Raw genomic sequence first — 9,987 nt, forward strand, 5'->3', positions numbered from 1 at the left:
ATCCACCTTCTTTCTCCCACCACAATTAAGGGCCCCTTTCCTGGCCTCCTCCCGCATTTCCCTCTTCAATTAACTTATAGGCCAGTATTACCCTTCTCTCTGGCTCCTCATTGTCTCCTTTTATTTCCTGCTTTCTGCAGTCACCCTAGGTTATATATGCACATCTGAAGTCAAGTCACTGTAGTTTTTTATATATCATGGCTTGTTTATTAAAATATTGGTGAAAAATAGGAGTCTCTAGGGCTGCTGACGGTAGGGAAACAGACCATGCACACTCAAGGTTTCTGCACTCTCCTCCTGGCCACTCTCCTTCTCTTGACCCCACTCCATAACAGGCTGGGGCTCCGGCTCACCAGAGACAGTCATGCTCTTCTCTTTGGCAGGATAGACTGGGGTGACTTTCTTATGACCTCCTTTGTGCTGAGCCTTCTGAGGATGCTTTTTGTTTTCAGGCTATATGGGTAACACAGGAGTAACTCCATTCATTCTGACAGCTTCTTTTTTGGGTTCTTGGCAGAGGTGCTTGGGCTTAGAGTGGGGTTATTAGGAGCTGGACTCTTGGCCACAATTTTCCCATTCATCTGGAATGGGGTGCTGGCCTTTACCCTCTTCCTGTTCTTCTTGCCTGGGCTGGGGGGCTGGTCTTTACCAGTGGCAGCAGGCATGTCACTCTCTGTCCCTGCATCCTACTGTGATGCAGCATTCTTTTCTGGTGTGGTGCCCTCAGATTTAAGTTTCTTTTGCTTCTTGATCTCTGGCAAAAATCCCCTTTTCTTCTATTTTGTGCTAATGGGGCTCTGGGTGTCGCTAGGAATATCCTTGGCATTTTTCCTTTCTGACTCTGGACGCTGGACTCCTAGCATCTTCATGGCCTGCCAGTAGAGATCATAGAGGCGATTGGAGCCAGACGAGTGATTCCCCTGCTGCAGGCTTTGCTGCAGCCTCTGTTGCTTGCTCTGAAGCATGCCCAAGAGAGCAGTGAGGTCCACAGACAGCTTCTCGTGATTGACTGTCCTGCAGAGAGTGTTCAGCAGCTCCAAGATGGATAGCTCCCTCGGGTGCTCCCCAAGAGTATGCAGGGTCTGGGTGGCCTTTCCCAAGAGCTGGGTAATCAGCTGCTCCCACTCAGGATCCTCAAAACATACTCTCAGCTCTCATGAAGACAGGGTCTTCTGGAGCAGCAGGCATGCCCTGGGCCTGATGGCGGGGCTGAAATGGGCCAGCCATGTGCTGGGACAGGATGGGAAGCAGGTTCTTACAGATCACTGGATATCAGGAGAAGAGACTGAGGAACATGGAGACCGTGAGTGGGCTATTACTCTTGGTCAGAAGAGAGTTCAATGATGCTGAGTACACCCAGGTCACAAAGTCCAAGTCCAAGCAACTAGCAGTCTGGTCCTCTGAGTCCTTGGGCTCAGGCTTGCTGTCAGCTCCCTGTAACTTCTGGCTGTCTTGGTGCTTCTCAGTGATGCTGCCCTTGAGCACTCTTAGTAGGTACAGAGAGACATTGAAGTAGTAAAGGGCGACAGAGGAATCAGCCTGGTTGCCAGCCTGCGGCACAAGCCTCTCCACCTGGGCATGCAGAGCCTCTGCACAAGGCTCTACCATGTGGCAATAGTGGTTGACACGACATGGTGCATGAAGATGTGGGCGGTCTTGTGCAGGAGGTCCTGCTCCTGCTTGGTGGAGCCTCTGCTGTGTACACATACTATGCTGGATGATGTTCAGCAGTGGTTCAAGGAGTTCCAGGATCAGGGGTGCTCAGTGCTTGGTCACCAGCACCTTGATCAGGTCTAGTGCCCTGATCTGGAAGTCCCATTGAAGTGTCTCCTTCTGCAGCTTGTTTTTCTCCTCATTCCAGGCCTGGATGTGCATCTTCTGTTCTGCAGATAGGCTGACCAGGTTCTGGTCCAGGGCCATCCTGGCCTCATCCCCAAGCTCCTCCTCCTCATCCTTGTTGTCTACTCCACCCGGTGCATCCCCAGCTTGTAACACTTCCATCAGCTGTTGACTGAAGCCCGGATTCACATCCTTATCACTGTCCTCTTCTTCACTTTCTTCCCCATCCTCCCTATCCAAGTCACTCTCTGAGCTCTCGTTGTCCTCACTGAGTCTTCCTCCCCCCCCGTGCTTCAGCTGCTCATCAGTATCATCAGTGACCACCACGTTGTCATCCTCATCCTCATTTGTCTCAGGGTGGAGCACAGCCAGGATTAGATGCAGACCACATGGAGTAAGGTGGGAACAGATATGACCAAATACACTCTGAACTATGGAGTGCTGGGTTGAGCCAGCAAGGACTGCAAGATCTCCACCCACACACACTGGCTCCCTCGAGGCTTTGGCTCTAGAGTGTGATCAGTGGGGATTCTGTTCCACGCTTTTCTTGATGCAAGTCTGAATGTCTCCTAGGACATCACAGCTTTCTGCAGGGGACTTGAAGAGGTAGAGGCCCACCAGAAACAGCAGGTGCTGGAAGGCCCTGGGGGAGCGAGCCTCTGGTTCTTTTAGAGTATTCATCATCTGGTCCCAGACCTGATGCTGCTGTGTTGTCAAGGGTGTCCCATTAGTTATGTTGCTGTTATGGTTCAACAACATGTCTGCCAACTGCACCAGGCAGTAAGTCCAGGCAGGGCTTCCTCTTTTCAGCCAGGTCTGGTATCTGCCTAAGCTTCACACTGAGAGTCTGCAGTAGGCTGAACAAAGCACTGGCAATGACCCCACAGTTGCGGTCATCCGAAGGGAAGAAGTGCTGCTTCATCGCTGATATCTGGGGAGCAGCCTTCTTTGTCTTAAAGAAGGCATGGGACAAGCAAAACCTGGCCATTTGCTCAACCACAGCATCATCCTTCTCCAGGTGCAGACGATCCACAAGGCTAACCAGGCAGTGAATGATCCACTTCCGGAGCCGGAATACAGTTCACTCAGGCACATTCAATGAGGTGTCCTTAGCTCTCTTCTGGTTGGCAGTGCTGAAGCCAACCTAAGAGTCCAGGTCAGGCTGCAGGAACATGTCCCGCAACCAGGCCACGTAGCTCCGCAGGGCTTCAGTATTCAAAAACCGTATGACACACCAGAAGGTAGGCATGATAGGGAGACCTTGATTGGTGATGGTTGTAAAGGCCACCATCATAGTAAACTGCTGCTTAGGGTCATCCCGGCACCCCTCTAGGAAGGCACCCACATATGTACTTATCTCTGAGATGAACTTGAATAGGTTTGGAGGCTTAGAAATGGTCATGTTCTCCCCAAAATGGCGGATCAAATCTCCTCAAATCACCAACTGCAACTGCTCTTCTGACAGAAGCAGCAGTGATGCACTGAGTAGGTAGAAACACATGTACATGGATGTCCAGGATGGATTCTTTAGCAACCCCTCCTCCAAAACCTCCTTCCAGAACACTTCAAATTTGTTCTTCTTAAGTGCTAGGAAGAGCAGGTCCAGAGCCACATCAGACAGTTTATGCTTCTGTTTTACAGAGTTGGCTGCCACCTTCCGTATGTTCACCAAACTGGGAATACTATCCTCTGAGAAGAGGTCAACTGAGTCAATCAGTGACTCGAGCTTTGTTGGCACCCTCTGCTGAGCCAAGAGAAAGAGCTCCACGTACTCGGGAGAGCTGAGGCTCACTTTCATGTCACCCTTGAGGACCTTTGGCAGGATCTCCTGGAACATGGACGCTGGGACCTCAGAGAGGATGTCCACCAGAGCCTTTATTGGTTGTCCCTGTAAGTGGTTGTGGTGATGGGACAGGATCTTCAGCAACCTCACAGACTTCATCAGGGCCTTTGTCCTTCACTAGGCAGCCTGACTGAAAGAAGGATAGCACTCCAAACAGGTTTGCAAAGAGAGTGGGTCTCCTCATTGTCTTGTTCACTGCTTGTAGACTGTATTTTTCTTATATCTGACTCAGGATGTCACACAACGGGATGTCTTCAAAAGACTGCAACAGCTGGGCCAGTGCCGGACTTTAATTGGGCCTAGCAGCTTCTCGGCCCAGCCCAAGCCCAGTAATTAGGCCTTGTGTGTATGTAAGTACTCCAATAACTCCATGGCCTGGAGCTGCGTTTCCTGCTCTGGCTTTGCGATACCCAAGAAGTCCAAGAACTCACAGCTGTGCTCCAACAGGCTGTGGTGGTTGTCTTGCAGTGCTTCTGCAGGAGACACAGGCTCAGTTTTCATGGAGCTCTTATCTCTACCATGCTGAACCAAACACATGGGCTCAGAAGACCAAGTCACTGTAGTTTTGATTGGGTTGTATTACATGCAGGTGCACTTACGACAAGGCCATATTCAAGGGTATTTGGAGGCAGATGATAAGTCCCCACCCCTTCTCATAGAAACTCAAAAAGTTCCCTCATAACCACTCGGGGTAACCATTATAGCATTCATATCTCAGACTAGGCACTCAAATCTGAATTAGAATGAAATATCTGTTTGACTAAACACGAAGGACTATTCTAAAGCTAAGTCATTAGATTGTCAAATAAAAACATAATGCCTATGAAATCTAGCACTAAAAAATACAGAGTGAAAGCAGGATAAAGTTGTATGTTCACAATGTAGAGTTGTGTGCTCACAATGAAAGAGTTGTATGTTCACAATGTAGAGTTGTGTGTTCACAATGTAGAGTTCACACTGAGTGAGTTTTACTTTGGATATTCTTTTGGTTCATATTATATCTAAGTTATTAGTGATTCAAAGTTGGGTCAGGTGATCTGTTCTTATACCTTCCTTGAAGAGGATATGGACTATGTATGTGATAATGAAATTACTTCTAGATATGACTCATAATTCCTTCCCTCTCACATGTGGAACCTGCAAAATATTAACCTAAACAGAGAAGAGTAATCATCAGGGACTGGGAAGAGTATGTGTTTTGTGGAAGTGGAGAGTGGGAGGCTTCATATGGTGTGCCACCTATTTATGAATGAAATACCATATAGAACTCATCAATAGGTACCATGAATAGATATTGCAAGTAGATGACCTAAATAAAATTTTTGATGATAGTTTTACCTAAAATGTATTCTTCCCTCATCAAGGAATCTCTTTTTTTCTCTAATTTGGCCATTTCAAAATATATGTTGATTGTATAATTACATGCACATGTCTGTATTTAGTTCTTTTTTTAACCTTTTATTGATCCTTTGTGAATTTCACATCACACACCCTAATTGTACTCATCTCCTTCCTTGTCCTTTCATATCTACTCTGTCCTTGCAAACTTTCCTTCCCCAAACTAAAATAAAATAGGAAAGAATAAAAAAAATCTTGTCATGGAAGCTGTGACACACAGTATAGCCCTTTGTCTACATGTCTTTAGTTGCAAATGTTCATTCATGAGTCACGGTCTTTTTTCAGGCTTCTGGCTTCTGTTACACTATCTATACTGGACCCTTAGGGGGACTTCTCTTGGATATGTGTTGTTGCCTTGTGTTATGTAGATTCTGCAGTTTTGGATCTACGGGATTGGCTCTCTCATGTGCTTCAGTAGATCACAGTTGGGGTAGATATTGGGGTAGGTCAACTCAAAGCCCTGGATCTGGGCCTGGGAGGTAGTTGAGTTTGTCAGCCCACCGACAGGAAAGTCCCATATGACCTTTCAACTTCTTTTAAATCCTCTACTCCTTCTCATCCACACATGCAGGGAAGAGAAGGGTCCAGTCCATTCTCCATCACTGGAAATCCCTGTTTAGGAGGGACGCTCCCACCCCTGAAGAGAAGACAGTCTTGCCTATGCTTGGATGCTTTCTTTCACTGTGTTAGTTAATGCATCAAACTCTTTCACAATGGCTCTCAGCTAAATGGAAGGATATGATTATTCAGACATTTGGCTAAGAAGAAACTCCTACACCAGTATGGTGAATGTAAACATCAGAAAGTCAAAACCAGCATGATAAAGATTGTAGATAAAGACTGTATGTTGCACTTAATTAACTGGTGGCCATGATGAGACTTTGACAATGTAGATCAGTTTGCTGAATCAACTGCTGTTCCACACCACTATTCTTGGTTTCATAGCATCTGTGTTCTGGAAGATTAGAGAACTTTCTAAAATGCTTTGGACGCTTTCTCCTCCTTTACAAAGCACAGCTTTCTGAATGGACAAGGCCCTCTTGTTGCCATTACTGTTGGTCGCATCAGTCGTTGACCCTTAGTCTTGATCAGGCATCTCTTGACTTTCCCATTACAACAGCTGCTTGTTTCTGTCTCTCTATCTGTTCCATTGTGTATTGTCCAGTGTCCTTTATGTTCCTTTCAGAGTTTGGGGTGGGGGTGAGCAGAGGTGATACCCGCACACCCGGTGAAGACCTTGGGAGAATTAACATAGATTAAATGAATATATTAAAGGAAACCGGATTTCAGCAGCCTTGAATGGGAGATTGTTTCCTCTTTGTAATCAACACTTGAGTTGTAACTGATAGGAGACATTTTTAAGGAATGTCCTTTTAAAAAGCTTTAAGGGCGGAACTGTGTGTTTCCTTTACATACAGGACTCTCTTTGAGGCCTAGAACTGCTCTGAGGCTGGAGGGTCCAGCAAGGAGGTACAAAGAATGTAGCTGAGCCTTTGAGCAGAAAAACTCAGTATTGGAAAAATAGCCATAACTAGAGATTGGGAAAGATGTCTGCTTCTAAAAGATCTTGTTCCTGCTCTGGCCATTTACCACTTCTTTCTGCCCATAGCTAGGCTACTGCAAGCATCTAAAAGGGGCGGAGGGATGTTATGGAGTTGATAGAGGCCAGAAAGATATTGTCTATGCATTGAACTGTCCAACTGAGTCTGGGCTTCTTTTCAGGGGATGAAGACATGAAATTTGGTGAGGACATTGAAAATGTTTAATAAAAAAATGTAACATATATTAGAGATCAGCAGCATGAATAAGGAGAATAAAAAAGAATGAGAATGTGGGCATTCGTATCAGATATAAAGTGATATTTAAATGTAACCGTTATAGTATTGCTAGTTTTAACATAAGGAATAAATCAAACTATTCTGTGTCCTTTCCCCTGTCAGAAAGAAAGGGAGAAAGAGAGGCAGAAGGAAGGAGTAAGAGAGAGAGAAGAAATGGGAATAAATCTCTCATTAAAGTAATGGGAGAATGGCTTTTTTTGATTGACAGTGTTGGGAGAATCACTAATTGGACTCTAGAGAAGCTCATCTTTGTTCTCAAGTAGTCAAGTTTTGCCAAAATGATGACACCCAGAAAAACACTAGTGCTCAACACGTTGGAAGGAACTGAGATCACAGAGGAGAATATGAGTATGTTCTAACTTGTTTACATCCAAAGATCAAGTCCTGAAGGCTAAGAAAATTTGTTATGTAAATGCTATATAAGTTACGAATTACTATAATATATAAAAGTTTGTGATAAATAATAAAAACTAAAATAAGTCATTAATGCAAATGACCCAAGGTCAACTCATAAATTTTATAAGATTGGCAAATCAATTCAAAATCTGATAATGTGCTTATGAGTTGTGCTAGCCAGAATCCAAAGGTTATGACCTAGGGCATGGTGGAAATATAGCTAGTTTGAGGTCAGGGAGATACTTTGAGGAAACAGTTCTATGAATACATTAGTAGTATGATTCAAAAATTTAAAATGTTTTTCGGTTTGAGTCGAACAATTTCTACATCAGAGTCATTGCTGAAGACCTGAACCAGAATCTAAATATAGGAGGATGATGTAAGTGGATACAATAGTGTGGATGTTGCAGAGCATGCAAGTGTTTTCAGAGGGGTGAACAGATAGCTAGTGTTTACATTAGCTAAACATTAGATGGAGTTAGGACAAAACTGTTCATGATATAATATATAAAACACATGTAAACCCTCTACATTGTACAATGCACATCTTTATATAAATAATAGATATACATGAGCTATATTTATAGATGCACAGATATTATAAATCACATCAAACAAAGTTTTATGTTATCTTTATCATGTCTAGTTATCCATTGCATTAGTTGTAAAACCCATTAATTTAGTGGATATATAGTTATGCACAGTGGCTCATATTGTGAGCCTAGCACTCAGGCCATTGAAGCAGAAGGTCTGTGAGTTCCAGAGAAGGTCAGGCAGCAAAGAAGGATCCTGAGGCAGCAGGAGCAGCAGCAGCAGCAGCAGCAACAGCAGCAGGAGGAGGAAATCAACCAAATAACCAACCAACCAGATTCAAGAGCAAGCTGTGAATTACCTTCAAGCTTCTGATGATGTGAACAGAGATCTCTTAGTGCCTTAAATGCAATAGCTCTTATTTCTGGATAGTTGTAGACTGTTTCTAATTCTTTAATAACTATAATAATCTTTATGTTTGTTCCTAAGTTGAATTCAGTTTAGTTAGACTTAATTTTATGTCAAACCCAAAATAGGGTGGAGTAAAGAAACCAACTTATTTTTTTTTCTTTTTTGAAATTTGTAATGAGAAAAAACAGACTTTACCCAGAGTAGGGATTTGGATTTACTATTAACACAAGAAGAAAAGTAACAACAAACAAAAAAAACAAGAAAACAAGGAAATAATGTATGTGGGATGGGGTGGGCATTGTGGGGTATGTGGGATGGGGTGGGGTTATTTGGGGGATTGGGGAATCTGAACAGATCAACTCAGTAAGGTACATAGATGCTCAGGCCATAGATGGTGTGATGTCATCTGATACTGTTGACTCCGTGTGTTCCCATGGGCAGTGTGGGAAGAATGGTAAAGGATGGCATAGACATCAGTCACTTTGTGAGGCATGTGGCCTGTCATTGATTAGATTGATGAGCACTAGAAGGTTTGGAAGGAAACACAGGGATGCAGGCAAACTGAGATACGGGAAGCATGCGCCCAGCTAGCAGAGGCCTGTGCTTTTTGCAAGGAGAATAAGAAAGTAAATCCATTGGGTGTTTTCCTGCACCCCTGAACTGTGTGCTTAGGGGAGTGCTTGGGAAACACCTGAATTTGCCTCTGTCCTTTGTTCTGAGAGAATATGAAATCAGCATCCATGAAGAGTCCCTAATCAGGGAGGGGTAAAGTAATGTGTAAGAGGCTCACAGCATGACCCACAAACAAGGTAAAATGTTATAGATTCTACACTCTGTATGGGCGAAGTCTCTTCAGCATGGCATTATTTCCATAAGAAGGGCATTGAGGGTGGGATGCTCACCATAAGGAGGGAGGGGACATCCTCCCTTCTGCAGCATCATCTGAGGCCTGGGCATGCTACAGTATCAGCCTCTCCTGAGACTAACAGCACAGTCAGTGTTCAGCACTAACCTGGAATATAGGAAACCAAAACATTTGGTCAGCATGCAGAAGAATTCGAATTGATCCATCCTTATCTCCTTGTATTAAGCTCAACTCCAAGTGGATCAAGGACCTCCACGTAAAGCCAGACACACTGAAACTAATAGAAAAGAAACTGGGGAAAGCCCTTGAGGACATCGGTACAGGGGGAAAGTTCCTGAACAGAACACCAATAGCTTATGCTCTAAGATCAAGAATTGACAAATGGGACCTCATAAAATTACAAAGTTTCTGTAAGGCAAAGGACATTGTCAAAAGGACAAAATGGCAACCAACAAATTGGGAAAAGATATTCACCAACCCTACATCTGACAGAGGGCTAATATCCAATATATACAAAGAACTCAAGATGTTAGACTCCAGAAAACCAAATAACCCTATTAAAAATGGGGTACAGAGCTAAACAAAGAATTTTCACCTGAAGAACTTCAGATGGCTGAGAAGCATCTTAAAAAATGTTCAACATCATTAGTCATTAGGAAAATGCAAATCAAAACAACCCTGAGATTTCACCTCACACCAGTCAGAATGGCTAAGATTAAAATCTCAGGAGACAGCAGGTGTTGGTGAGGATGTGGAGAAAGAGGAATACTCCCCCACTGCTGGTGGGGTTGCAAGCTGGTACAACAACTCTGGAAATCAGTCTGGCGGTTCCTCAGAAAACTGGGCATGTCACTCCCGAAAGATCC

The 9,987-nt window shown here is 44.2% G+C and overlaps 1 pseudogene; it reads right to left on the reverse strand.

Moving 5' to 3' along the window:
• Nucleotides 1-275: 275 nt before the first annotated feature.
• On the reverse strand, nt 276-4,183 carry LOC127690703 (myb-binding protein 1A-like; annotated as a pseudogene).
• Between the last annotated feature and the right edge of the window lie 5,804 nt (nt 4,184-9,987).

The sequence above is a fragment of the Apodemus sylvaticus genome, chromosome 8 (genome assembly GCF_947179515.1).
Source record: "Apodemus sylvaticus chromosome 8, mApoSyl1.1, whole genome shotgun sequence".
Taxonomy (NCBI): Eukaryota; Metazoa; Chordata; class Mammalia; order Rodentia; family Muridae; genus Apodemus; species Apodemus sylvaticus.